This window comes from Eretmochelys imbricata, chromosome 21 (assembly GCF_965152235.1).
Source record: "Eretmochelys imbricata isolate rEreImb1 chromosome 21, rEreImb1.hap1, whole genome shotgun sequence".
NCBI lineage: Eukaryota > Metazoa > Chordata > Testudines > Cheloniidae > Eretmochelys > Eretmochelys imbricata.
Genome location: NC_135592.1, coordinates 6,432,634 through 6,459,327, shown reverse-complemented (window position 1 = coordinate 6,459,327; position 26,694 = coordinate 6,432,634). Strand labels below are relative to the sequence as shown.

At 46.4% G+C, this 26,694-nt stretch overlaps 1 protein-coding gene across 1 annotated transcript in view; it reads left to right on the top strand.

Moving 5' to 3' along the window:
* The window catches only part of RHEX (regulator of hemoglobinization and erythroid cell expansion), a 167,326-nt gene that overhangs the window by 69,993 nt on the left and 70,639 nt on the right, over positions 1-26,694 (top strand). Inside the window, exon 2 of the mRNA XM_077839381.1 lies at positions 16,660-16,765. The gene's annotated coding sequence lies outside the window, so the exon portion shown is untranslated. The remainder of the gene's footprint in view (positions 1-16,659; positions 16,766-26,694) is intronic.

Genomic DNA, 26,694 nt, shown 5'->3' with positions numbered 1-26,694 from the left:
GGAGACCTACCCAAGCAAGCTTTGATCTAGCCAGCTCCCAGAAGAATGGCGGTGAAGCCACCCACAGCAGCAGGGGCCAGCCACTCAGGTATATACCCCGTGTCCCAGGCAGGTCTGCACAACCCCTGCTTCTGTGCTGCTGGGACTTCATTGCGATTGTCGCTGGAGGAGCGCGCTCAGATACATCGACATGTGACGCAGTGCAGATGCCATTAATCTTTAATTCTGGCACCGTAGAGACGAACCAATTTATCTGAGCATAAGCTTTCGTGAGCTACAGCTCACTTCATGAGATGCATCTGATGAAAGCTCATGCTCAGATAAATTGGTTCGTCTCTAAGGGGCCACAAGTCCTCCTGTTCTTTTTGCGAATACAGACTAACACGGCTGCTACTCTGAAACCTGTCTTTAATTCTGGAGACTCCCGGACAATCCTGGAGGGTTGGCAACCCTGATGCATCCAGTGTTGCCAACTGTTGGTATGCCGACACGTGATGCAATGGAGGCATACCGACAGTTGGCAAAACTGGATGCATTAGGGTTGCCAACCCTCCAGGATTGTCCGGGAGTCTCCAGAATTAAAGATTAATCTTTAATTAAAGAGTATGTCATGGGCTGACACCTCCAGGGATGCATCCAACCAAAGCTGGCAATCCTAGGATGCTCTCTCTGCCCTGTAAAGCCCCTGCTGCTCCCCCAGCAGGGGAATGGAGCGCCATGGATCCTCCTGAATGCACTGAGCGGAGTATAGGCGGCATGCGTGGGGCCAACCCGGACACTGAGGAGGAGCCCCTGCGCTGGGTTTAGACGTGGCAAAAAATCCAGCTGGTTTGCAACGTACCCAGAAAGTGGAACCCGATAGCCAGGGTCGGCTCATTGCAAAGTGGAGGGCACCACTGCACCACTAAAGCAATGGCAGCAGCACGTGAAGCCTAATCGATTCCAGCCAAGGAACCTGCCATTGTTTCTGCCCCTTTGCACGGTGCGCTTTTTGTGTCAGGCCATGCTGCTGTGTGAGCTTGTACGGGCTCCCGGCGGGCATAGCAGGAAGTGGACGGCGGGCCCAGAGGCCTCTTTGCTGAGCTTTGGCAGATGGGATAAGACTTTTTAAAGATTAATTATATTCAGATTCAAAATCTGAACAGTTTTAGTGACCCGGCAGCAAAGCTAGCGGGCTCTGAGCAATTGGCACATGTGCCAATCCAACCAAGGGCCCCTCCAGCCGCCTGTTATCCTGCCTCCAACGATGACCAGTCCTACGTACCTTGGAGAAAGATGTAAGGAACCTTGTAGCAGACAAGTATGGAATAACCTGCCCTAGGGGAAGTTTTCCGGTGGCACCCTCAGCCCTTTTCTACCTGTGTAACTTCCTAGAGACCCACTAGTTCAGGGGTCATATATGCACAGAGCCACAATCCGCTCGGCCTTGTTCTGGGTATGGAACAATCTGAATGAGGACAGCACACAGGATACAGGAAGCAAAACCCTGTAAAACCTACCCATGGCTGCTCCTGGTGCTAGGTGCTTTGCAGGACATCTGCTTTGAGGGCAATCTCAGATGTGCTCTGTAGATGGAACATTTGCTTCTTCCAAGATCTCCCCAGCAGGGTGTGCAATAGAGCAGCCTTTCTAAACAGAGACAAGTCACTGGTCTTTGTGGCATGAGGGTGGTGGTGTCAAGGACAAAACCCAGGGGTTATTGAGAGCATCAGTAGAAAGCTGCAAACTGGGGCTTAGTCTCCACAGAAAGAACCCAGGAGGCAATAGCTAGTGGAGATCCAAACTCAAAGGGAGGAAGCAACAGGCAGAGGCAATCCTCCAAGCGATTGGAACTTCTGTTCCGGAAGTATGGCTGTTTCCCCCTGCACGAGGCATTACACCAAAGTCCTGGTGGGCGTGATCCTGTGAGGTGCTCAGTCCCCTACAGGATCAGGCCCCATATGGCTACGGAAGATCTTTTGCCACTTCTTGCAAGAGTAGGTGCCACACTGCCGACCTCTGGCTCAAGTAGCTATGATTCTGCCTTCAGTTCTCCCTCTCCCCAGCCCCAGCTGGATACTGCTTTTGCCTGTACTTCCTGTCCTAGACTGCGGTGCTGTGAAACAGCTGCCAGATTCCACTCCATTCAGTGCTGGCTGGGATGGAGAGAGAGAGAGAGAGTGTGTGCACACGTTCACATGTGTGTGCATATGAGAGACAGAGAGAGCAATCCGTGTGCAGGAAGCTTTGCAAGATGCCAGTGAACACTGAAAGGATGGGAAAGAGGAAATGGGGCTGCTCTGGCTTGAACCTCACGACCCTGATTGTGCATGTTTTGCAGCTCTTTATCACCTGCCGTGATAACAACACCAAGCAGGGGCTATGTGGGTTTGTTTACAAGTGATTAATATTAGTGGATAGATTGCACTCTTTGCGGTAATAATTCAGTACTAATTTATTGCTAAGAACCATGGGAAACCTGCCCTGGAGTTCATGGCTATGACTTACAGAAGGGAGGGAGAACGGCTGCCTTGGGATGGAGGGGACAGGAGCACATGGGGATGCATGGTGGGCTTACTCATATGGAGTTGCTGATCCTGGCAGGTGTCCTGCAGCCTCCAGGGATCCTAGATGCTTCCCCTTTCTGCAGCTCTAGTTTTGCTTCTGGGGTTTCATTTTGGTTTGTTGTGCAGAGATGATTCCTCCAGGCAAAATGAACATCTGGATTCCAAACATGCCAAAGCTCATGAGCGTTGACATTTGGGTGTGGGTTAGACCCATTACAAACCAAAATTCGATCCATGCCTGGAGGGAGTTGTTGACACCCCAAATAGCAAGGGTGTTCTGATCAAAAGTTATAATAATCCATCCCATTATAAAGAGAAGGGGGCAAAATGAGTTCCATACTGGGTTTCTGAAACTTGCATGGCGAGGGGTCTGATCCTGGGGATCAGTTCAGACCCAATTCTTGTCCTGTATTATAAGAAGAGGTTCTGCGCTTCTAGAGGTCTCTGCCCTCATCATCCTCCAGCAGGACATTGAGGGACCAGTCAATAAATTAGGAGCATCCTCAGGACAAGCTGTCATAGGCTCATCATTGATTGTGACTGGAAGCTAATTAGCTTCTCTTAGCCACTGCCCACCTAATGTTCGGAGCCACCCTGCAGTGAGCCACCTGCTTACCGTAGTCTCCTTTTAGCCCAGGAATTGTACTTCTTGGACAGGAACCAGGAAAACAAAGTGACCCAAAGTGTTTGTGAAAACTCCTTTTCTTTCTTAGCAGAGCTGCTCCCTTTCAAAGTATCTGCTATTATCTCATTCATGCAGCAGGGGCTCTGGGATCTGACACGCTATGCACAAACACACAGAGGCATTTTGATGCTTCAGCATTAACATTTGTAAGTCTGAAGATGGGGTGATTTAATGCCGGTGATTAGGAGACATTCCAGTCAGAGCCCCACACCCTGGACATTGATGGGTTGGAGAGGAGGGGGTAAATTTGAGCATTGGTTGTATACACTGCTGCAGATGTAACTGGGTGGGTGAATTTTCAGCTCCTGGTCACATTGCATGTGCCCGTGCAGACCTTTGCAGAGAAAAGAAAAGAGGGATGAACCTGCCAATGTTTGTGAAACAGGACTCAACACATTGGGCCAGAACCTCAGGATCACTCTGTAGGCTTCAGTGGAACTCCGCTGTTGACACCAGCTGAGGATGTTGCCCATTTAGGCCTTGCGTCCAGTTGCAAACAAACCACATTTGACCCTCCTGTAGCTGCATTTGTTGCTGACGCCCGTGGACAATTTGTATATTCCATCTTCTAGTGCAGAGAAGAGTTAAGCAGCTAGCACTATATTCTCCCTCCCCACACAGACTTCCTGCAGGGCAGGGGTATGTGGCCATACTCTGCCTCCTGTAAAACGACTGGCCTGTCTGTGACTCGATTACATGAGACTTCCCAAGAGCGTGGCTGAAGGTTCCAGCTCTCCACAGAAGACCCATTGTTTCAGGGAAAGTCCTTCCTTATCCTTTTATTTCATCTAATCTTTCATGATGCTCTAGCCATTTCCTGCTTTGATCATCTCAGTTGGAAAAACAACAGGCAAATACCCCTACCCACCATGCCCCATCCCTCACCTTGGGACCCATCCTGCACCTTTGCATGTAATTGCCAGGGCAACAAGATGGCAAGGTTGGCTGCTGTATTGCTGCCATTCTGATCTGGTAGCTTTGATGTGCATTGGCCATTCACTTCGCAGTGGGGTAAATGATGGCACAATGATGGAGGGAACTGGAGAATCAAACCCCTTCTCTCTTCCCCAGCAGACAAAGAACCCCAAATCTTTAAGCTGAAGGTGTCCTAGATAACCTTGTTTTCACTGCAGTGCCGCGTGGTCTGGTCTCGTAAGCTGGCACAAGGGTCAAAAGCTTTACCCGTGTAGGAATGAGGAACAGAAAGTCCTGGGAGAAAACAGTTGGATTATTTACAGCACCAGAATAAAAGACAGCATGCAAAGAGAACAGGAGGACTTGTGGCACGTTAGAGACTAACAAATTTATTTGAGCATAAGCTTTCGTGGGCTACAGGTCACTTCATCGGATGCATAGAATGAAACATATAGTAAGAAGATATATATATCTTTGCAAAGCATGCAAAGAGGCTCCCAGCTCTCTAGTTTCATGCAGCTCCAGCAGGACGCTTGAAGCAAATTATCTAAGGGACTGGATTTTAGTGCTGGTGAAAGGCATTCACTTGACAGTCCTTGTACAGGGAGCCCTCTGTTTATCTACAGGGCAGGTTTCCCAGTTCCCACACACACACTGTCAGCAGGGCTCAGCCCTGATCCATAGGGGCACTTCCTCTGTTGTTGACAAGGGCAATTCCTGGCCTGTCCACTGAGTCTGTCAATTAATGCAAAGCATGGTGGTGAGACCTACCAAACTCATCTCAACAGTGCCACCAAACATTTAGTAGATGGGAACAACTTTTAAGCCCTAGTGAGCTAGGCTGGATTCATACAGGTGCGAGGGTCTGCTGCTCCTTAACAATGTCCCGAGGCATCTAGCTTTACCAGTGATACCCTTTTGAGAATGAGCCTTGCTTTCTGGAAAGGTATGTTTATTAAATCAAGCTCTGACCTCTTTGGAGCTTACAGGCAGGGTCTGCCACTCTCTGCACACACAGGCAAAATTTCCCACACTTCTCCTTCAGACAAACCCTATAATTACTGGTGCTCCACCCTATTCTTTAAAGGGACAACTCCCCAAAATAAAACACTAAAAATACAACAGACTGCTATGAACACATCCTCCACATGTGACTCCAAATACGTTTTGCAATATAAAATAATTTCATCCATTATAGCAGGGTGGTCACATTATCCTATGTATACATCTCCCACATGGGTCAGCAGCAGCATTTGAATGCAGGGCTTTGGTCCCGGAGGATAGTCCTCATCTACTTCAGCTCGGGGGGCAATTGGTGGGAATGCACACCATTATGCTCCATGAGGGTCGATCCATACAGGGAGACAGGACACCCAGGCTTCCAGTGTCTTACACAACTATTTGAAAACTCACACTAGCATTCTGGGGCTCAAGGTTCCTGAGTTCTTTTTCTGGGTCTGGGAGCAGAGAGTGGGTTTGCAGTTAGAGACACCATTGCCAAATACAGTTTGATCCTTGTGGGGAATGTCTGCAGGGAGAGGACGTGGGATGTCTGGATCTAAAACCATCCGTCTCTATGGCTATGTCTACACTACAGCCTATGTCGGCAAAACTTATGTCGCTCGGGGGCGTGAATATTCCACCTCCCTGAGCAACATAAATGACACCGACATAAGGGTTCGTGTGCTCAGCGCTATGTCGGCAGGAGAAGCTGATGCTGATTATGCTTACGCTGCTCGCGGAGGTAGGTTTTTTATGCCAAGGAGAGAGCTCTCTCCCATCCGCATAGATAGTCTTCACCAGACACGCCACAGTGGCGCAGCTGGATTGGTACAGCTGCGGTACATAGAGACATGGTCTAACACTTCAGCTAAAGGACCATGCCCTTTATTACAGGATTCAACCCTGTCGCAGGGTCCCAGAGCTCGGGCTGCAGCCCAAGCCCAAATGTCTCCACAGTTTACAGCCCCGCAGCCCAAGCCTCGCGAGCCTGAGTCAGCTGACCCCTACCAGCCCCAGCTGTTTAATTGCAGTATGGACGTCCTCAAAGATCCTCACCGTATTAGCATGTGTTATACAAGTGCAAAATTTGGGCTGTCTGTTCCAAAATGGACGCGACTTGAATTTGTTGTATTTGTGATCAATGTTCTATTCCCAGCTGCACCTGAATTGACCTTGTGCATTCTCTCAGTTATCTTATACGTAAGATAGGTGCATGATAATTGCCTCCCCTAAGGTAGCAGTGTGCGAATGCTGAATAAGGTTTGTGAAGGGCACAGAAATATTAACAGCACTAAGCAGAAGAGGTGGGATTAGAAGTCATGCGAGCCAGGCTTGTAGCTTAGTACCTGGTCCTTGAGGGGGCTAGGTTACAGTGTGGGGTAAGGCTGCTGTCTCTCTCAAAGAAAATGCATTATGTTTAATAAGTTCGTCGGCAGGAATGATAGCTCAGAAGAATAGATGAGTGTCACGTGGCCGGTCTGGAGGTTGCAGCGGTTTGGGAAAAGGGGCTTACCTGGAATCTTTGCTTTGCAACTGAGTCCATTTCAGATTTTCCTTGATTTTCCTGAACTTTCACCATTCTTCATTTCTCTTCCCTTGGAGATCTCTTTCCATCCCTTTCCCCTCCTACTTTCCTAACTGCGAAAGGCTGACAGGCCTAAGAACCCTGGACCTGAAAATACCCTCACCTGACAGTGACCATAAACAGAGAGACGATCACTGAAGCCAACAGAGGTGGAACTTTCAGTGAACCAACACACATTGCATTGCTGTGGACGTTGGGCAAGAAACACTGAGAGAATCTCAGCAGCTCGCTAAGCTCAGTCTAGTCCTGTCAATGGGTCTGAGCCATAGCATAGCCTGACATACTTGAATGTGGGGGAGAGAGAAAGAGAGAAGGCTTTGGAATAAGGAAAGAAGAACTTGCAGCCTGGGTAGACCAATAACTGAGTGTGGCTATAGCAGCACAGCATGAGTCTGGCTTTTTGTATTCTACTCCTGACGACTGCCCTGCTGCTTGGGGAGCTCATTAAAGCCAAAATGTTCAAAGCTGAGTGACTGATGTTAGCCACCTAACCAAACGGCCTGAGCTCTCTCCACGCCAGACGTATCCTGGAGCAAGGCGTATCCTAGAGCAACCGAGAGCGGAATCCAGCCCACTATCACTCACAAATAAAGAACTGAGAGCCTGATTCTCTTCTCACTTATGCCAGTTTTAGGCAGGCTCTGATTCCATTGTAGTGAATGGCGTTACTCCTCATTTACACCAATGTAAGCATGAGCAGAATCAGGCCTTGAGTATATGTCATTCACCCGAGAAAGAGTTTTCAGGCAACATGAATTTAGAGCTCAGTAAAGCCCACGAGACAAACACAGGATATTTTCTAGCTGAAATCTGGCCCTATTGTCACTCTAGCGCTTACAGATCTTGAACGGCTGCACTCCTGTGCCTCATCTGCAGCTCTAAAGAAAATATTGGCGAGTTTAGGGCTTGCCCTATGCACAATTTTGGTACCAATATAACTATATCAGTTTAGTTAAATTGGTGTAACCCACTACTCTAGTGTGGACACAGCTACACTGATATAAAGCTGTAAGTAAAGTTACACTGGCATGAACACTTTTATATGGGTGTAAATGCATGGACATCAGGTGATATAATTATGGGTACAAAGACGTGTGTAGATCAACCCTTAAAAGGCCTGTTGGCACTTAACATAGAAATTAAATTTTCATACCTATTTTTCAGCAACGGTGCAGCTGACCTGGTACTGCCAACAGGCTATGAGACATTAGACTTTACCTTTGTGATCGTTTTATCTGTAGAAAAGCTGTCCCTGGTGCAGGACTGAATCTTGTCTGTCCTGAGCCAAAGGCAGGAGAATCTGGGGGAGTAAAAGTCTACATTTTGAAAATAATTCTGCATTTGAAAGTCGATACACTCCCATGGCTAGGAGAAGCTGCTCATAGGGTTGGAATGTCAGAATAAGATCCACAGGAGGTGGGTTGGTGGGTAGAGGGCGGGTGAATTGGTTAAAGGTGCACAATAAATTCATTCATAATACAGCATGGCAGCTTATCACATGGTTCTGCAACTGATCGCATGGCTCTCACCTCCACATATACATATATAGGCATATACATGAGTTGTGTTATGTGTATATACTTGTATCTGTGTGCATATCTAAGCAGGCCCAGATAACTTGCATCCAAAATTTTAAAAGAGCTGGCTAAGGAGCTCACTGGACCATTAATGTTGATTTTCAATAAGTCTTAGAACACAGAGGACGTTCCAGAAGACTGGAACAAATCTAATAGTGGGTCAATTTTTAAAAAAGATAAAGGGACGACCCAAGTAGTTATAGGCCAGTCAGCCAAACATCGATCCCAGGCAAGAGAATGAAGTGGCTGATATGGGACTCGATCAATAAAGAATTAAAGGAGTGTAAAGGAATTAATGCAAATCAGCATGGCTTAATGGAAAATACATCCTGCCACACAAACTCGATATTTTTTTTTGATGAGATTACAAATTTGGTTGGTAAAGGTAATTGTGTTGATATAATATGCTTAGACTTCTGTAAAGCATTTGACTGGATATGCATGCCATTTTGATTAAAAAAATTAGAACAATATAAAATTAACATGGCACACATTAAATGGATTAAAAACTTGCTAACTGATAGGTCTCCAAATGTAACTGTAAATGGGCAGGTGTTTCCAGTGGGGTCCCGCAGGGATTGGTTCTTGGCCCTTGCACTATTTTTATCAATGACCTGGAAGAGAATACAGAAACATCACTGAATAAGTTTGCAGATGACACAAAAATTGGGGAGTAGTAAATAATGAAGAAAACAGGTCACTGATACAGAGCCACCTGGATTCCTTGGCAAGCTGGGCGCGACCAAGCTATATGCGTTTTAATATTGCTAAATATAAAGATCAAAGAACGTAGGCCATACTTATAGGATGTGGGAATCTATTATGGGAACCAGTGACTGAAAAAGATTTGGGGGTTGTGGTGGATAATCACCTGAACATGAGCTCCCAGTATTATGCTGTGGCCAAAAGAGCTAATGTGATTCTGGGATGCATAAACAGGGGAATCTAGAGTAAGAGAAGTGCAGTTATTTTACCTCACTGTTTGCACTGGTGCAACTGCTGCTGGAAGACTGTGCCCACAATTCAAGAGGGTGATTGATAAATTGGAGAGGGTTCAAAAAAGAGCTATGAGCATGTTAAAGGATTAGATAACATGCCTTATAGTAATAGACTTAAAGGGATCAATCTATTTAGTTTACCAATGAGAGGGTTTCAGAGGTGACTGGATTACAGCCTGTAAGTGTCTATATGGGGAATAAATATTTGACAATGGGCTCTTCAATCTAGCAGAGAAAGATAGAACATAATCCTATGGCTGGAAGTTGAAGCTAGCCAAATTCAGACTGGAAATGAGGCGTAAATGTTTAACAGTGGTGAGAATGATTAACCATTGGAACACTTTACCGAAGCTCATGGTGAATTTTCCATCATTGACTATTTTAAAGTCAAAATTGGATATTTTCCGAACAGTTCTGCACTAGGAATTACTGTGAGGAAGTTCTATGGCCTGGGTTCTACAGGAGGTTGGACTAGATGATCCCTTCTGGCCTTGAAATCTATGAATCTATTTCACCCACTACTGAAATGCAACCATCTGGGGTGCTAACTCTCAGTATGGATGCTTGTTTGATTCAGTTGGTAACATACGGTTACAGGATTGTTGGAGTTATAATATTTGAGTTGCACATTTTAGACTCTGAATTTAAAGTATTCTCTCCAGGAAGTGAGTGCAACTGGTGAGGGGGTTAGTGAGGTGGTGGGCGTGGAGGTGGAGGTGGGGGGGCTTAGTCCTAACACTGAAGTGTGAACTTACTAGAGGACAGGTTTCAGAGTAACAGCCGTGTTAGTCTGTATTCGCAAAAAGAAAAGGAGGACTTGTGGCACCTTAGAGACTAACCAATTTATCTGAACATAAGCTTTCGTGTAGCTCACGAAAGCTTATGCTCAAATAAATTGGTTAGTCTCTAAGGTGCCACAAGTACTCCTGTTCTTTTTACTAGAGGACAGTTCTCAGGGCTTTCATTCGCAATTATTTGTAGCAGAGTTTGTGAAGTGAGTTTCTCTGGTTTATTTTGGTCCTAGGATATTTAATGATATAATTATATAGCACAGGAGATATTTTATGATGTCATTTTTACAAGCTATTGCTAGCTACCTTTTTTGTAGGGTGTAGATTAAAATGCACTCAAGATAAGATAAGGATTATTTGAATGAAAACAGACCCGATACTGTAGAGGTGACAAAGTCTCCTGATACTGGGTAGTGGAGCAGGTAGTTGCAGAAATCCTTTTCTCACACATGGCTCTTATATTACAGGATAAAACCTTTCTTACATATGGCCCAGTACCAAAAGACAGGCCCAGAGAAAGAATGCAACAGTGAGGTTCAAATGCAATAATGATTGGGGAACTGAAGTCCTTTCTGAGGCAAAGCTCCGTGGGTGAAATTCCCCTCTGTGCCAAGGACCAACGTAATTTGAGTGTGCAACATGTCCCCATCTGTGACTGATCCAGCCTGTGCCAGTTACAGCCACATCTAGGGAGCTACAGTGTGGTAGCAGCTCATGCTTTTAACTCTGGACGACCCTGTTCAATCCCTGGTGGGTTGACGAAGCTGGCAACCATCACATATGCACAAGGGTGAATTTCACCCTAGCTGAAGCTAGTCCTGCCTCTGTTCTGCCTTGGGGCTTGTCTGCACAGAGCAGCAAAGCATGCCGAAGGGGTATTGATGTATCCTTAGGATGAAGCTAACACAAACTAGGTACCTTTTAGAGTGGGCCAGCAAGGTCTACACAGGACACTTAGAGCACAACACATTAGAGTGCCTTACAAATCACACGCCTCCAGTGCACTTTGCCAGTGCTGTGCGGACGAGCCCCCAGACTGCCTGGATATGTCTATGCAGCATTAAAAACCCGTAGCTGGCCCCTTGCCAGCTGACTCAGGCTCTTGGGGCTCGGGCTCAGGGGCTGTTTAACTGCAGTATAGACATTCAGTACTCAGGCTGGAGCCCGGGCTATAGGACCCTGCAAGGTGGGAGGGTCCCAGAGATAGATGGAGGTGTATGTTCAGCCTGAGCCCGAATGTCTACACTGCAATTAAACAGCCCTGTAGCCCAAGCCCCGCAAGCCCCAGTCATCTGGCACAGGCCAGCTGCGGGCATCTAATTGCAATGTAGACCTACCCACTGAGCACTTCTATGACTCAGCCTGAGTTCTGAGTTCAAAACACTCCAGGATTCAGCCCTACAATAGTACTTAGCATTTAGATAGGCTTTGCAAATGGGAGTTGACCAGAGAAGGGTAGATGACACTCACATCCACACATGTAGGGCTGCAAGGGGGAGCAGAGACACTGCCCAATTCATCTTGTGCAGAAGACTCTGGCTGACCACAACCTGGTTCCAGGAGAGCAGGTAGGCAACTAGCTGAAGAGAGCACTTTGCTGCTTCTCTGAGCAGTAAGGAAGGGTGCCTGAGGCTAGCACTTACTGCTGACTTCAGCATATACTTTAGCTGGCTAGGGGGACTGCCCACAGCCCCTAATCCTCAATACGTGCTGGCTTGCAGATGTGGTGTGCAAAGTGCTGTGTAAGCGCAGTCCAGCTTTTTGTACTTTCCTTGGCTACAGAGAGGTCAAGCCCTATTGCTTGGGTAGAGAGAGGAAGAGCCCTCTGCCCTCTTGTCCCTCAGCGCACCACCCAAGCAAAGCTGTGCACAGATATCTCCTTTCTCCCACCTCCACAGGGGAGAGGGCTCTGTCTGCTCAACGTGCCAGGGGATTGAGCGCATTGTTGAAAGGAACAGTCAGGCTACAGGTGCTTCCTACTCAAACAGCTGTAGTATCTTCACTCCACCAAAGGGAAAAAGAAAACCCCACGGAATAAACAAATAAGCCAACAGGCATGTAGGCAAGTGCCCTTTGGGGAACATAGTTAAGCCAAAATGATTTAGGTTTCTCCTGGAGGAGGGGGGACACATCTCCAGCCCTTGAAGTTTGGCAAACAGTCTGAGTAATTTTTCAGCCCATCTTTTCCTGCGCATGAATTATCTACCTGTTTGGGTCAGGAACTACCCTTGCTGTGTGTTTGGGCAAGGCCAAGCACAACCAAGTGGTTCCCAGATCTGAGCTGACACCTCGAGCTGGTCAGGAATTTTCCAACTCAACGTTTTTTCTTGGGAAAATGCTGATTTGTCGAAACCAAACCTGTTTGAGGGAATGGGTCAGTTCTGACAAATCTCCTGATTTACGGGGGGGAACCTGTGAAAAAAGAAGTTTGGGGATTGTCAAACTGTCCTATTTCAACATCCTCTAAATGAAAACCTTCATTTTTCAGTTCAAAATGAATTCTTGTTTTGAAAGTTTTAATTTATACTAAAAAAGTTCAAACCCATTAAAAAGATCAAAATCAAAACAAAGTGTCTCAAAGTTACCAAACCCAAAACAAAAAAATAGTTTGATTGACCCAATCCAAAATTGTTTTCAGATGATCAGGTCCCCCAGATTTTCAAGATTTCAACTTTTCATCACAATTTGAGATTGGAACATTTTTTGTAAGTCTCAAAAATTCTCCTGGGACAGGAAAACTATTTCCTACCCAGCTCTCTGCTAGGTACCACGGCAACGGTACTGATACCAATGCTAATTCAATTACTAATACTAAACTGTAGTATTCTTAAATATATTTGTTATCACAATTATTTGTGCATTTCAATATGACGTAGAGCCAGCACTGGGAGAAATATCTATCCTTCCATCCATGCCCTATTCATCCATCCTGTATTTATCTATCCCCATACACCTCTATCTGCTTCTCTAGGGCATCCATCATCATAGAGTCTGAGTTGCCACACAGGGGGTCTGATCCTCCTCTCATTCACACTGTGGTAAATCCAGAGCGATTCCTTTAAAATGGATGATTTGAAAGGCAAGTCAGGCCCATTGTTTTTGCATAGGCCCTCTAGGTAAACATTGCCATCCCTGTTTTAAAAGAAAACCAGAAGCCATCCCGTTTCACCATGACTCTCAAATACAGACCCTAATGCTGAGACCTTTGTGCTCGCTCCATCTCTTTGTTGTAGCCACCTCTTGGCTCTCATCATCATATACAATTGTCAGCAATCTGGGGACAGGACTGTCCTTTCATTGACTGTGTGTATCACACCGAGGACAATGAAACCCAATCCCTGATTGGGGCCTCTAGGACAGTGCTACTCAAAGTGGTGGTCCATGGACCAGTGCCAGTCCACAAGCCATCAGCTGCCGGTCTGCACGCACATTGGAAAAAAAATTGCCAGTCCCCCACTTCAGATAGCTTGAGAAGCACTGGCCTAGGGGACGTAATAATAATAATAATAATAATAATAACAATAATAATAATAATAATAATAATAAAAATAATTAATAGAGTTCCTGAGGCTTCCCACAAAAACACAACCCTCTCAGAAGCCAAGATGGATTTCCTGGTGCGGTGAAAGGTAAGACATGCCTCTGAAATATTTTCTCTTCATGCTTAGCTCCCTCTGCTTATTCAAAATCAATGACCTGCTGGGCCCTGGTAATTTACAGTACATGGGCTGTAACCCATTCATTCTCCATTAATCTTCCAGGTGGTGAGATCATTACCCTCAAGCTAAGGACAAGCCAGGCCTAATAAGGCAGGATAGTTGTCATGTCAGCTGAGTGCTCAGATAGAAAATAATATAAAAGTCATTGCGGTGAATGGTGAAGAGGGAACATAAATAGTTACTGTAAATAGGAGGACAATAAAGTCGAGGGCCCGTGTATAGACTTGGCTGTGCTCTCAATTGTATTCCAAAGAAAGGCTAATTCTGTGTATCTCCAGACAGTCTCTAGGGAGGATGTTGGAGTGGAGTGACACAAACTCCCATTAATGTCCTGGGCAACCAACTTTATTGATGGCCAGTTGGGGTGGAATAATAGAGCAGTGGCTGAGTAAAGAACAGTAACACAAACAATAATACCAACAATCCTGACTGTGACACTCCATCTGGTGAAGCGGGAGCACCTGTTTGGAGATGCAGATAAGCAGCAGGACCCCCTCTGAAACTCATCCTCCTTCTGCTCAGACACTTCACAGCCAAATCAAACAGCCCTAATTAAAGACCTCATTGTGTCCATGCCCTACACAATTGTGTTTCCATTGTGGCTCCCTGATACTGCACAGAAGCATCTGTTTGAGTGTGTTTGCTGTGTATATTGTAATGATGCCATCCCTGAATTGGGCAAAAGGATGAACTAATCTCTCTATAAATATCACTTTTATCTAATCTGGGAGCATGGACACTCAAATGCTTAACTCCTAATTTTATGGCTATTGCTTGGTGTCACTAGAGGGCAGAGTTGAAGTGGTTTGGGGGCCACAGCTGTATATTTCCATATCTGAACAGGTTTGGATTTCTTCAAAGTTTAAACTTAATGTTGAATTCCCTGGGTTTAGACTGTTTGTTTTCAGGTTAATGGCAACATTTGTTTAATGTTTTATACCATGGATAAACTGATATGTGCTCTCAACCCTAAATTCAGATTAACACAGCTGCCCTGGAATATAAATCATGAAAATGGGGTTTTTTTTAAACCTATACCTTGGGTTTAGGCTACCAGATAGGGTTCCTTTACCTTATCATATGTAAGTTAATTTAGTGCCAGTAGTACAATGTATATTAAATCAAACCTAAAACCCTACCAAGACAAGAGACTTCACTGCAGACACTTCTCTCCCTGAGGAGAGGACAAAAGACCAAACAACACATGACAGATATTAATCATATTGCTTAATGGAAAGACAAGGTTGGGGATGGAATATCTTTTATTGGACCAAAAAGAAAAGGAGTACTTGTGGCACCTTAGAGACTAACCAATTTATTTGAGCATGAGCTTTCGTGAGCTACAGCTCAATTGGTTAGTCTCTAAGGTGCCACAAGTCCTCCTTTTCTTTTTGCGAATACAGACTAACACGGCTGTTACTCTGAAACCTTTTATTGGACCAACTTCTGTTGGTGAGAGAGACGAGCTTTCGAGTTTGCACACAGCCCTGCTTCAGGTCATGAACAGAAGTTGGTCCAAAATAAAAGATATTATCTCACCCATCTTGTCTCTCTAATATCCTGGGACCAGCATGACTATAACAACACTGCATATTCCTTAATGGACTGCTGGAAGGCGCTCAGATACTCCGGTGATAAGTACCCTGAGTGCCAGGTTTGAATGACATTCCCATGGCTGTACATTAAACTCCTAAAGGATTCTTGGGATTGTTTGAAGGACGTGTTTACAGCCAAACAATTAAAGATAAACCACAATCTGTGTGACATTCAAAAAGGCAATTTGCAATGCAAAGCAGTGGCACCATCTAGACTGATAAACCTGGAACCGGTCAAATCTGAACCAGTCCAGTAAGATGGGTGCATCTTTGTGAGATAAGCTTGATGCACTTTGCATGAGAGTGCTTTGAGTTATGAGAGGGAAAGAGGGGTGTTAAGGAATTAAGACTCAGGTGCATTGGAAGAAGATTGCAGCAGTGAGTTAATTTTTTTCTTTTCAGTGTCAGGATTACAGACATTAAACAGCATGTCTAGAGTTGGCCCTGAGCCACAAATTTTGGCCATGAATCTACATTTAGGCCTGAACATCCCCAATTATTATCATAATATGGTAGCACACAGAGGCCCCAAATGAGACCCCATGGGGCTAGATGCTGTACACACGCGTAACAGGAAACACTCCCTGCCCCAAAATGCTTACAGTCTGTACCGAGAGGGTGACTATCCCAAGGTCACACAGCAAGGCGGTCTCCTGATCGCCACTCCAGTGCCCCAGTGATCTGCCGAACCCAACGGCTTCCCAGGCTCACCCAACATTCTCAGGTGTTTGTTCAGGGTCCATTGCTAAAAGACTCCTGTCCCAAATGGCCTCTATTTCTGCGAGTACCGGAGGGTGTATTTAAGAGGTCTTGCTAGTTTCAGCAATGTAGCAGGGAACAAACTAATATTTCCTGGGACTTTATTTCACCTAAACTGCTAAACAAAGATCCAAGAAAGAAAGAAAGAAACTCTCCTAATATTGATTGAAATGTTTTCACGGACTTGGTGTTATGTGGTGTTTAGATAGTGTGTTTGTGTTTGTTCGTTTGTTTTTTGTAACTTTAATTCATATGATTTTGTATTTAGATGTAAACATCCCCCTGCCATTTTTGCAGCCCAAACAATGCAGCAGGCATTAGCTAGTGAACAACAACCTGGTGTTGATCTGATCAGGCTAATTCCACTGTCCAAGCTGAAGGCAAAGAAATAACATCAGTACTGGAAAGCATGTTAGAATTTTAAAACATAACAATCTCGGGGGATGACACAGGGAGTGGATTGTTTATTTTGTTCTTAAATATCTAGATGGGACAGATCTTCAGCCATGTGAAGCAGCATAGATCCACTGATTTCAAGGGAGCGGCACTGATTTACACCCGCTGAGCAACTTTCCATGATTTTCAACCCACGAGTATCCTTTCAATGGATGGAACCTAAAGCTGCCTGTGTTACTCTTTATCTGCAGTGATGCTGTAGCTGTGGATATTAGAGAAAAAAGGTGTGTGATGTTACCTCACCCACTCGTCACTCTTGTTAATCTTGGGCATTTCAAGACTCTTGCCTTGTCCTCTAGTACATTTCAGTTTAGGACCCTCTTGGCCTGATATGCCAGCATCCTACCTGGCACACCGTCTGCCTAGCTTAGAGTCCGTGTCTTCTTGGAGAGACCCTTTCCTGGGGTGATTGTGGCTGACACATAGCATTGACCAAGCCAGAACAGAGTTACTAAACCACACAGACGTTTGTTTCTTGTTTGAAAATACATGAATAAGGCCAAGAAGAAAGGAAAAAAAATGTCAGAGATGGTCTGAGTATCCAAAGCAGGAGCTGGAGGAGTGAGGGAGTGTGGATATCTAGAGAGAGACCTGGGCACCGGCCTAGCAATGTTACCAGCAAACATACATCTAAATTGGTTAGTCTCTAAGGTGCCACAAGTACTCCTTTTCTTTATACATCCCAGTGTGCAATATAGTAGGGCCAGATCCCCAGCTGATGTAAACCACTGCAGCACCATTGACTTCAGTTAGCCCACGTGGTGGAAGCTTGTGTTTTGAGAGCAGTGGGCTGCTGTGTGAGACAGGTTGAGTTGAGCTGGAGACTGGAGCAATGCAGGCCAATGTTAGTGTTCGAGTGAACCCTTGCTGTAAAGAACCAAATGAGAGGAAGAGTGTGCCTGCCCCTGGACAGAGGGGCTGTGTGAGGCACAGGAGACAGAGGTGTGGGGAAAGACTATAGTGGTGAGGAAGACTTGGTCTGCCCAGCTGCGACTGAAGACTCAGTTGTATTACGTATTTCTGTTGGGCTTTGACAAAGGACTCTATGGTTCTGGAAGGGGCGGGACTCTGCATATTGGTCTGGCTGAAGGGCCAGGACACTCTCAGGACCACAGCTAGCCAGGCATGGGGTGGTGCGGGGGGTGCTGAGGCAGCAACTTTGCCATACCGTGGTTTCACATGAAACCCACAGCACATGGGGACAAGCCAGTTGGGGAATGTGTACTGTGTCCCACACAGATATTCATCTGGGCCTGGTGCATAGACTAAAGCTGCTTTAATGCTAATTCTGCATTGCCCTGCACCAGGCCTAGTCACTTACACCAGGGAAAAGTGGGTATAAAACACTCCCGTTCTGCTCTGGCAACATTTTACACGTGCTTTGCGTAAGGGCCGGTGCAATGGAGAGTCTGATCCATTGGGCCTGACTCTCATTCACACTAGCCCCACTTTATACCAGCGCTGTGGCAGCATAAAGGAGCCTTGAAGGGGACATAAACACTCCAAGGCCTGTTACACTGCTGAAGTGATTTAAAATGGTCTTGCTCTAAAAGAGTATCAGGCCCGTTGTTAATTAATTGAAGGCTCCCACTTAGGTAGGACACAATAGTGTGAACTCGTGGAAAGCCATGCTTTTCACTGTGCTTTGCCACTTAACAGTGCACATAGCTACAGCAGAGTACTTGGGCCTAGAGCCCCTTCATGAAATTCGTAGTGCACTTGAAAAGAACGGAGTTTCATACGGACAAACACTCTCAGAGAGTCCTGTTAACAACAGCTCACCTAGCTGGGCAAATAGTGCCACAGCTCAGAGCGGTCGCGAAGCTCTGGCTCAACAAATTCTGCAACACAGTCAAATACTTCTCTTTAAGATCTGCTTTGCTGGCCAAACAGTGACTAAGCAAGTTTACGATAAACATCTTCAGCTATTGGAAGGGAAAAGTAAGCAGCAAGGAAGGTGGTCCAAGGGGATAGAACTAGGGGTGATGGGATGAAATTAAAGAAAGGGGAATCCGGGCTGAATAGCAGGGAAGTGTGTATGAAGGGGAAGAGCAGTTAGACGAGGGCATAGTTTCCCAAGGGAAGAGGTAGAAGGCCTGTCACTTGAGTCATTTGAAATTGGACTGGACAGAACTCTGCAGAATTAACATAGGAACACGGGACATGTCAGGTTGGATCACGGCGGGGGTGCATTTATTCCTGGCTCCAGTGGTGAAACTGGCTGGGGAATGGACTAGATTTGACTCTGCAGGTCACCTTTGACTCTAATGTCATGATTCTGTATTCAGCCATCCTGAATTGTTTGGAGTTATTTTGTGTTTACTCCCCTCCCACACACACACTGGCCTCCAATATCTTTCTGCAGATCAAGCACCAGGTCACTAAAAGCCAATTCCTGCTCCTGTCAAACTAATTCAGGCATTTGCCCATTGTGGGACCAGAAGTTGGCCCTGGGACTCTCTGTGGGCCAGATCCTCATTTGGCGTTAGTTGGCCTAGCTTCACTCAAGCCAATGGACCTGCCCCAGGTTACTCTAGCTGCGGATCTGCCCCATTGTCATTTCATTTAACAGCAGCAACGGCAAAGCATTGCTTCTGTCTGCCTGTCGCCCTGTGTCAGCGATTTGTTTGCAGCAGTTTTTCCCTCCTTCTAGGTGCATGACTCTAGAGGAGATCCCTCCAGGGCACGGGTGAGGCACTCTGGCAGGATGGGGCAGTGTGGAGGAAAATCTTGCCCGCAGCATATCCATCGTGTACAGAAACAGAGGACTTCAGTCTCCAGGGGTGTTAGGCTGGTGCCTACCACCAGAAGGAAATTCACATGGAATAAAGCAAAGGAAGAACAACACCAAACAAACAACTAACCCAGGTCCTCTCCTTCTTGGGAAATCCAGAGTTCCTCTCCTCATTCCCATCTCCTGCTCCTCTGGGGCTCAGGAGCCCGGCTGGGATGAGGGCAGGGAGGGAGAAGAATTTTAAACACAAAACAAAGAACATCAGGGAGACAGCTAGAAAGCCTCTGTGGATTTAAATGAGAAAATGGTCATTCAGAACCTCCTCCCAAAAACCAAGGTGGGCTCAAGTCCAACCCCCCACTGGAAGATTTGCCATGGAAAAGCTGGTGTGATATGCCCAGCCCTAGTGTTAACGTGATAAGATGCTACTTATATTTCTCCAGCCTGAGAACTTACTAGGAGAGTCAGATTCATCCCTGGCATAAACCCATTGATTTAAAAGGACCTACATCATGGATGGATTTGGACCATTATGTGTACACTAGCCTTTGCGTCTCACAGGAACTGGAGATCAGAGGTCAGTCTAGTACAGTATCCTCTCTGCCAGTGGCCAGCACTAACTGCTTCAGAGGAAGGGCAAGAAATCCCACATTTATAGAATTTTTCTTTCTTTCTTTCTTTCTTTCTTTCTTTCTTTCTTTCTTTCTTTCTTTCTTTCTTTCTGAGCCAGTTACTAATTGGCAACAAATGCATTCTGCACACACAGATTAGTCCTTATCAGCACACAGGGGCTCAAGATTCTATATGCTCTGTTCTGTTTTGATTCTGGCTGCTTCAGTCAGTCTGGCTGAGAAAGCAGCAACTGCTGAGGGCCATCAGGTGACATGACACGTTCCTCAGAATGCCCGTTGGGGAAGGATTGATCCAGATTCTGAGCCAGAGCCAAGTTTACAACTCGGGCTGGTCTCTGATCATGGCATCTAATCGGGGTTTGTTCTCTTGTGAGATCTGGGTGTGGGCCAGCTGGTTTCTCTGAAGCACAAAGGGAAGCAAGGAGTGGCCATTTCATTCATTTGATCTGGTACGACTTTTAGTGTCCAGATGACAGCTAGTCATCACAAACCAGACTGGGCTCCCATCCACTGCCTGCATTAGGAGCAGCCAGCGCAGTGGTGTAGTTAGACACAATATTGACACTCGCAGCAGCACTTAACCTCCATATTGTAAACTTGCCAACCCTAATGCACTGGCGTGATATCTTTAGAAACACTGTGACGTGGCTGTATCATGCCATGCAGGCTATCGCAGGGCTATTATAAGGAGGAGATAACTGGCCCAGGTGCAAGTTGCAATGAACTAAGGGAGAGATTGCAGCCTCTGGCCCCATTACGTGAAGCCCTGCCTCCCGTTAGCCATGCAGGGCTGCGATGACACACACGCTGCTTGGAAATAGCTGGACAGGTGCCACTGTCCCTGTGGTTTGAGGACAGAGGGAAAAGGTAAAATCAGAGCTCAGAGGAGAAATATTAGCCAAAATGGGCTTCCCCTCTCATCTGCCTGTGCTGCATGTGAAAGGACAACTCCTCTCGCTGGCTCAGCCCCCTTGTAAACAGGCTGAGTTCAAGCACAGTTGGGAATCGTCCCCACACAAGCCAGGATGTGACAGCTGCTATGTCCCTCTGCAGAACCATGGACACACTGTCCACACTCACCCCCACACTCCTGCTGCCTAGGGGTCAGTATGCACTCAGCCCACTGCTTGTATTACACCTTGTATCCCACCTGATCTCAGGGTACCCAGCAGCCCTGGGGGCAGAATCCCCAAGATGATCTGCAGGAAGCAAGTCCTTGCACCCTTCGCTATTCTGGGGGAAGCTCCAGGCCCCCCTGTGAGTTCTCCCATAGTAGGAGGCAATTCCCACCCTCCCTCCATTTGGCTTGTAAGCTGAGCACATAAAATCTGCCGTTGTCACAGCGAGAGGCCAACCATGGATCCCACCAGGGAATTTTTGCAGAGTTGTGACTGTCACTGCCCTATAAGCCAGAGCTCTGGCAACACCAGAGCATTTCTGAGCATTTCTCAGCCAGGGTAACAATACGAAAGTGCTAGTGGACACTGCCAGGCAGCATACCATTGCCTGGGGGAAATTGCTTGGAAGCGATGCCTCCGGGGGAACTGTCTGAGAAGCCATGAGGCCAAAAAAGCCATGTTGTAGGCAGCCACACCAAAGCTGGAATTTGTTAATTAACCCTGTGTCAGAGTGAGATGTTACATGTCAGAATATTCAGACACAATGGAGCATAAAATGGGGTAATAATCAAGTCCTAGAGAGCAGGAGAGACCATTCAGAGCTGCACTGCAGCGGGCAGAATGCATCTGTGACTGCACAGTTTGTTTGCAAGACAAGGCTGATAACAGAAAAACGGAGGGGCTGAAGCCTTCAGGGACATTAAACCTGAAAGCTAAGAATTTAGTTCAGGCCTAGAAGAGCTGAAAGAAGAATTTAACCTCTGTGTAGAACAGCTATGGCAGATAAAGAGGATGCTGTGAAAATAAAACTCCTTTGTTACCTGATTGGAGAAAGGAGGAGAGAGATTAATGAGACCCTGTGCGCAGAAATTCCCCAAGCTCAATGCACTTTAGAAGCAATAATGGGCTGTTTGGATGCTCACTGTAAACCCAGGAAGAAAGAAATGGTGGAACGATATCATTTCTTTACTTGAGATCAAGCAGCTGGGGAGGATGTAGATGAGTATGGCACCGATTTAAAAGTGCTACCAGCCAGTTGCAATTTTGGAAATATTAAAGATTCATTGATAAAAGACCGCATAGCATGTGGGATACGAGACTCGCAAGTGGGAGCAGTTGCTGAGGGAAGCTGACTTAACTTTGGGGAAAAGCTTGGTGATATTGAGGGCTTCGGAGCTACCCAAATTGAGGATCGGACCCCTGGCAGGGCAGTCAGCAGACTGTAAGAAAGCGAAATAAAAACCAGATACAACATCAGTAGATGGTTCAGACACATGCAAGTACTGTGGGAGAAAACATGTAAGTCAGAAAGAAAAGTGTCTGGCTTATGGAAAAAATTCCAGATCTGTGACAAATGTAATCATTTTGCAGCCAAGTGTTTGTCCAGAGAGAAGAAAAACAAATCCAAGGTACACACAGTAACTGAAGAGAGGAACAGTGGGTAGAAGGACTTTATACGAGTGACCAAACAGGTGGTAAACCCAGCGCAAGGAGACCCTAGTAAGCACTAGAAACAGTTGTATGCAGCCATATTACTTGGGAAGAAAGTGGTATGATTTCAATTCGATGGTGGCACAAGCTGTAACATTATCTCAGTCAGCCTGTGAACCCTGATGTATTGTTGGAAGAGACCGATGTGAAGCCAGTTAAACTGCCAAAAAGAAAAGTACCATTTGCATTCATACAGCCATAGGCGCCAACACAGGAAAAAGGTGGCAGGTGCTTAGCACTCACTGGCAGCCAGCTCCCCGCCACCCACCCAGCGCCTCCAGCCCGCCGGCGGCCCTGCCGATCAGCTCCAGCGCCTCCCGCCCACTGCGGTCAACTCCTCCCCGGAAGGAGGAAGTGGGGACAAGGTGCTCTTGTGGGAGGGGGTGGAACTAGGCGGGAAGAGGCAGGGTGGGGTGGAGTGGGGGTGTGAAGAAGCGAGGTGGGGGCAGGGCCTGGGGCAGAGTGGGGGGCTGAGCACCCCTGGGGCCCGGAGGAAGCCAGCGCCTGTGACTACAGCCACTGAAAGGCGAACTACAGAATCATGGAATTATACAACCTGTAGAGAAGAGCACAGCCTGAATGAACCGTCTTGTGGGAGTAAAAAAGCTGTCCGGAAACTGAGACTATGCATAGACTCAAAGCCTTTAGACAAAGCTTTGAAATGGAACCATTTCCCTCTGCCTACAATTGAGGACATGTTACCAGATCTGTCTAAAGCAAGAATTTTTGCAGTGTGCAATGTAAAGTATTAATTCTGGCTTGTCGGATTGGATGAAGATTCCAGTTACTTGACAACCATCGTGTCTCCACTTGGGAGATACTGATGGTTAAGGATGCAGTGGGAATCAGTCTGGCATCAGAGGTATTCCAGAGGCGATTGACCAAGCATTGGAGGGCCTGACGGGAATGCGGACAATAGCAGATGATGTGCTGATAGTGTGAGAGAGTGATAAAACAGAACAAGCACAACAAGATTGTGACTACAAATTACTACATTTTTTTCAGAGATGCAGACAGAAGAATATTAAATTGAACTTAGACACGCTTAGACCTCCCAAGGACTGAAAGTAGATCCAGAGAAAGTGAGGACAGAGAAATGCCAAGACCCAGTGATGTTAAAGGAGTCCAGATATTCATGGGAATGGTCAATTATTTAGCAAGGTGTTGCAACTATCTGTCTGAGAAATGAGAGATCCTGAGACAGCTGACACATCGAGACATCTTATGGGCGTGGAAGGACCAACATGAGCAAGCATTCAGGAAAGTGAAAGAGATGACTGGGAGGGCTCCAATTTTGAAAGACTGCAACACAGAGGAGCTCCTAATACTGCAGTATGATATAGCTGATTAGGAACTGGGGGCTACCATGTTGCAAGGGGGATAACCTGTTTCATCTGCAAGCAAAGCATTGTCCGTGACAGAGAAGGGCCATGTTCAAACTGAAAAGAGGTATGAGCAATACTCTTTGGAATGGAAAAAAATTCACCAGTCCAGCTATGGTTGCATCATGGACATACAATCTGACCCTAAACCTCTCAAAGGCATTTGGAGAAAGCCATTACTCAGTGCATCGAAGCACTTACAGCAGATGATGATCTGACTGCAGAGGTACACCGTATAGAGCAAGTATTGCCCAGGCAAAGATTAGGTGTTGGTGGACACCTTGAGCCATGCATACCTGCCAGAACCCAACAAAGAAGGACCAGAGGTGGAGACAATAAATATGGTACAGGACTTACCTATCTCAGAAGAAAGGCTGCGAGAAATATAGAGAGGTACAGAGCAAGACAGAATGCTGTCAACATTGAAACTCAGAATCCTACAACAATGGTCAGCGACAAAAGACCAATTACCTAAAGAGATAACACCATTCTTTCAGAAAAGAGACAGTTTGTGTATGCAGAATGGCACTATATTTCAGGGAGAAAGAGCAGTTATTCTGGCAGGTTTTAGGAATGAGATTATGCACAGAGTTCCTTTGTCACAATTCTGGGAATTGAAGGTTTCTTAAGGTGAGCCAAAGAGACTATGTATTGGGTAGGAATGAATTTGCAATTACAGATGTTCCTGAAAAAGGTATAAGGTTTGAAAATCCTAGGAAGTTGTGGAATCTCTGTCATTAGAAGTTTTTAAGAACAGGTTACACAAACATGTCTGGGACAGTCTAGAGAATACCTAGTCCTGCCTCAGTGCAGGACACTGGGCTAGATGACCTATTGAGGTCCCTTCCAGTCCTACATTTCTGTGATTCTACGAAGCTGGTATGGAGGCTATACAACAGAATTTTCTTCACACTGTACTGACGACCTCCTGTGCCCAAAGGCAGAATGACAGGCCCATATACAGATCTTTCATTCATTTTAAGACTTCAAGCTATAGAGATTCCATCATTTACTCCAGTTCAAACTAGCAAGTGACCCATGCCCCAGGCTGTAGATGATGGGGCAGGGGGGAGGGGAGAAGGGGAACCCTGGATCTCTGGTTGCCAATCTGACCTGAGGGAAAATTCCTTCCCCACCACTAATATGGTGATCAGTTAGACCCTTACAGCCATTCCACACTCCTTCCATCCCCATTTGTTGTTGTTGTTGTTGTTGTTGTTGTCTGTGCTTTGCAAAACTGGTGTTTGGTCAAAGAAATTTCTGCTGGGGAACCAGTAATGGTCCCGGAGAATAACCCTGGAATTTCTTGGGAATGTCATTGTGATCTGCAGGAAAGGCTTGGAACTCATTTAGATCATAAGCTTTCTGGTGCAGGGACTCTGTTAGATGTTTGTACAGCACCTGGCGCAGTGCCTTCTGGGACCTAGTCTCTAGGGGCAGCTGGAATACAAATAATAATAACAACAGGATTGTGTGTCAGGGTGGCCTGAGATAGCCTGAGACTGGACTCCAGGACCTAGGAGGTTCTTCCAGTCCTATGGCTTATGTGACTCCTGGCTCAGAGAGAGAGAGGCAGGAGCTAGACATGCTTGAAATGTGAAACCAAAAGAAGTCCTGCAGCAAAGATTGAGGGGCTTCAGAAACAGACCCATGCAGCTCCTTGGGGAGGGATGTGTGTGTAAGAAGGGGATTCCCCACACCTCCAGCAGGATCTACTTCTCCACCAACACTGACACGTCAGAGCTGAACTAAACGCTCCAAGAAGTGCCAGTCCAGCTTGCCTTATTCCCTGCACAGGACCACTGTGGAATTTGCTTCTCCCAGGGAATCCCCGACCCAGCGCATCCTCTCATTTAGAGCCACACAAAAAGAAGATACACATGCCCAGCATTTCAGAGTAAACTTTTTACTTTTGCTGGGAATGATTTTAAATTAATAGGGGTTTTGTGGTCATCTCTGAACCTAGACACATTTCTCTAAGGTAGCTTTGAGCACACTGGGCCAAAGACCTTCAGCAGCGCAACCCAAGTCAGGGTGTTTGCAAAGGGATCGCAGCCCATGTCAGGGTGTATGCGAAGGGATCCTGGCCCATGGCTCAGCCCATGTAGGGGTGTATGTGAAGAGATCACGGCCCACGGCAGGGTGTAGGTGAAGGGATCCACCACTCCTCTGGGCTTCATGGCTGGATGAGATTTCCACAGTCAAAGCCAAACTGCATGGAAACAGCACTGATATACAGCAGTGCCCTCTGGCCCCAGCCTGTGGCTTGGCTTCTGGTGAACCTCACTGCTGTGTTAAACCAGGTTTCACCAATTGCACAAGCATTGGCCAAGTTCCACATGGCAGCTGCTTCTGCTGCTCACAGCCACCAACTGAAAGTGCCATGAACCACCCTCAAGAGGTAGGAATGTGCTGCTTTCCCTCCCGTGGCTCCTGGGATCACTGAAAATCTTAAATTCATGTGTCAGCTTCACATTATGGGCACAGCTTAGTCCAGCCCTTGTGTCTTTAACACCCAAAGATGAATCCGAACCCCACTGGGCAATAAAAGCAGAAAATTGGGCATCATTCCCAGGCTGAGATAGAAATCCAGGCACTTGAGCAGGGAGACCCTTCAGGACAGTCACAGATCTGCACAGATCCCATATGTTGTCTTTCCTTCACTTTCCCTTTTCGAGTTCTGCTCAATCCCCTTGCTTGTTGTGTCAA